Source organism: Myodes glareolus, chromosome 4, assembly GCF_982192425.1.
Source record: "Myodes glareolus chromosome 4, mMyoGla1.1, whole genome shotgun sequence".
Taxonomy (NCBI): domain Eukaryota; kingdom Metazoa; phylum Chordata; class Mammalia; order Rodentia; family Cricetidae; genus Myodes; species Myodes glareolus.
This window is the reverse complement of record NC_142029.1, coordinates 34,248,568-34,251,966: the sequence shown is the minus strand read 5'-3', so window position 1 is coordinate 34,251,966 and position 3,399 is coordinate 34,248,568.

The following is a 3,399-nucleotide window of genomic DNA, read 5'->3' as shown; positions in this document are numbered from 1 at the left end:
ATATATTTTATAGTTTTATTTTATTTGCAGCAGTGTTTTGTCTGCATATGTATGTGTACTTTGTGCATGCCTGGAACAGGCAATGTCAGAAGAGGTACTGGATTCCCCTGGAACTGGAGTTATGGGTGGTTGTTACCTTCCACATGGGTGATGGGAACTAAACTCTGGTCCTCTGCAGGAGCAGCCAGTGTCCTTCCTGGCTGAGCCACCTGTCCAGGCCCTCTGTCCCTTTTTGTCTTTTACAGAAATATGAATTGAACCCAGGGTTTCTTCCATACTAGACAAATACTCCACCATAAGCTACATCCCCTTTTCTCTAAGTCTGAAATGCTAACAATAAAATACTTTTCCATAAAGAATACTTGAATAACTGAAAAAACATTGGGAGGCTGAAAAATTGAAAATCCATTTGAGTTTGTAAGTCATGGGTCTCTAAGAGATTCAATGGGAGACAAGCCTGAAACAGCAAGTTGAGCTTCCTAAGGCAATAAAATGTGTAAGTCTATGAATAATGGGGTGAGTGACTGGATAGATGGCTCGGTGGTTAAGAGCACTGGCTGCTTATCTAGAGGGCTTGGGTTCAATTCTGTCTTAGTTAGCATTTCTATTGCTGTGATAAAACACCACAACTAAAAGCAACTTGGGGAAGAAAGGGTTTATTTGGCTTGTTTCCACAACAGTACTCATCATCAAAGGAAGGCAGGACAGGAACTCAACCATGGCCAGAACCTGGCGGCAGGAGCTCCAGATACTGCAGAGGCCACAGAGGGGTGCTGCTTATTGACTTGCTCCCCATGGCTTGCTCAGCCTGCTCTCTTATAGACCTGTGGTTCTCAACCTGTGGGTTGTGACCCCTTTGGGCCAACCTACCCTTTCACAGGGGCCACCTAAGACCATCAGGAAACACAGATAGTTACAATATCTGCAAAGTTACAGTTATGAAGAAGCAACGAAAATAATTTTAGGGTTGTGGGTCACCACAACATGAGGAACTGTATTAAAGGGTCACATTAGGAAGGTTGAGAACCACTGCTATAGAACCTAGGACCACTAGCCCAGGGATAGCACCACCCACGATGGGACCTCCCCCATCAATCACTAAATAAGAAAATGCCTGGCTGGGCGGTGGTAGCACACGCCTTTAATCCCAGCACTAGGGAGGCAGAGGCAGGCAGATCTCTGTGAGTTCAAGACCAGCCTGGTCTATAAAAGCTAGTTCCAGGACAGGCTCCAAAGTTACAGAGAAACCCTGTCTTGAAAAACCAAAAAAAAAAAAAAAACAAGAAAGAAAAAGAAAAGAAAACACCCTACAACCTAAGCATAGTCCAATCTTACTGAGGCATTTTCTCAACTGAGGCTTCCTCCCCTCCAGTGACTCTAGTTTGTGTTAAGTTGACATAAAACTAGCCAACATAGATTCCCCGCACCCACATGGCGGCTCACAACTGTCAATAACCTAAGTTCCAAGGGATTCAACACCCTTTTCTGGCCACTGCACAGATGTGGTACACAGACAAATATGCAGGCCAAACACTCATATGCATATTTTAAAACATAGTGGGGCAAGAGTAGGAAACACTGACTTCACCACAGCTAGATGGGCCTTGGGTTGTGTCTCACCTCAGAGTTCCTGCTCCTGGGCAGAGCTCAGGGGTAAGAGCATTGGCCAGGCATTAGTGAGATCAGGATTCATTCATGCCCTGCACCGCAAACACTGTTTTCACTGGGCCTAGAGACACGGACCTGGAGGCTAAAGAAAAGGTAGTCACAAGTGCAAGACCTCACAAGGCTATAGAAAGAGTTCAGGGTTAGCTGGGAAACTTATTAGAGAAGCTGTTTCAAAAGAAAAAGAAGACTGGCGGTACCGTTGGGTGGGAGCCCTCTTTGGGGGCAGAGTTGCCATCTCCAGCCAGCCCTTCTAGTGCACGAGTGTAATCCTAGCACTGTGGAGCTGAGGCAGGAGGATCTGAAGTTTGAGACTAGTCTAGGCCACACAGTGAGGTCCTGTCTCAAAAAACGACCACCACCCTTCTGCTGACAAAAAAAAATCAAAATAAAGTTTAGTTCCCACCTTCTTCCTTTGTTCCTTTCCCTTCCTCGGCCATCCATGGAAGTTGTGAAGATGAGTCTGCCCCCAGCTTTCCCACACTGGGACAGTGACTGTTGTAGGGGTAATTTCTGAGTCACAGAGGGAGGCAGGAAGGAGCCATTTATTTTCTTCCTTCTCATTCTTGCATGCCCTGCTAAGTCATTTTTTTTAAATGTTTCCTTTCTCTTTTCCCCCAAGGATATTTAGCCTTCTGCCTTTGCTTTGGAAGTGGTATCTGAAATCCTTCAACAAAGGTTTCTAAATGTAGAAGAAATTTTTCTTTGCTTAAACTGACCTCAGGCTAAACTACAGAGGATGAGAGCTGCCTTTGTATAAACGAACATATTCATGATGGTACTGGTTGCTGGGAATGGCGAAGCTGCCAGTCACCTTGGGACTATTCCCTAGTGCCCTTCTCCAGGTCTGCTTAGCCCTCTGCATCCTTACCTTCCTTCTACCTTCCCTGGCCAAAAGCAGCAGGCATGCTTGCTTCAGGGAGCAGAAAGCATACCCTCTCCCCAGGAAAAGGTGCAGGCAGACTACTTGGCCCTTTGTCCCTGAGCGATGTGCTGGGGCACCTGTCAGACCTCAGTATTTATCATCCCTTTGAGAAATGATTAAATGCAGCAGCACACTCCACACTTTAAATGTGTTTCTATCAAATGATGCATTAGACAGGCATTGGAAACAGCAACTTCCCAACCAGGTTACCCAGAAGGTTTGAAGAGAGATGTTTTATCTGCCCTTCCTGTTGCTAGGCATCAAACCCAGACTGCATGTATGTTGGGCAGGTGCTGGACCACAGAACTGAATCCCCAGCTCTGGGAAAATGTTCTACCTCAGATAAAGTAGACACTCAAAGAGTAACTGTTGTATGAATGCAGCAAGTGGAAGGAGACGGGGCCAACTTCAGGAAACCATGGTGGGGAGAATAGGCTTCTGGCTGGAGGCCTGAACACCCTGTGTGTGCCCCTTCCACATTTCCAAGGTACTTTCCACACAGCAGCTCATGAAACCCTCAGAATGACTCCTCAAGACAAGAGGGGTGGGAGCTCTTCATACTGTCCTGAGATGAAATGACTCTCCCGGAGCCAACCAACCAGTAAGTGGCAGAAGTAGAGCCAACCCCCAGGTCTGGTGGATGCTGGTGGTATCCGGACAGCAGATGGACACCAGCAGCTCCTGGGACTTCCAGAGTGGAGCTCTCACAAATCACTGCTGCTGGAGGGCATAAGACTCTCCGAGACGAAAATGAGCTCAGGTAGGAAAAGTCACTGGGCTGAAAAATGTCCGCAAGCTCTCCAGCACAG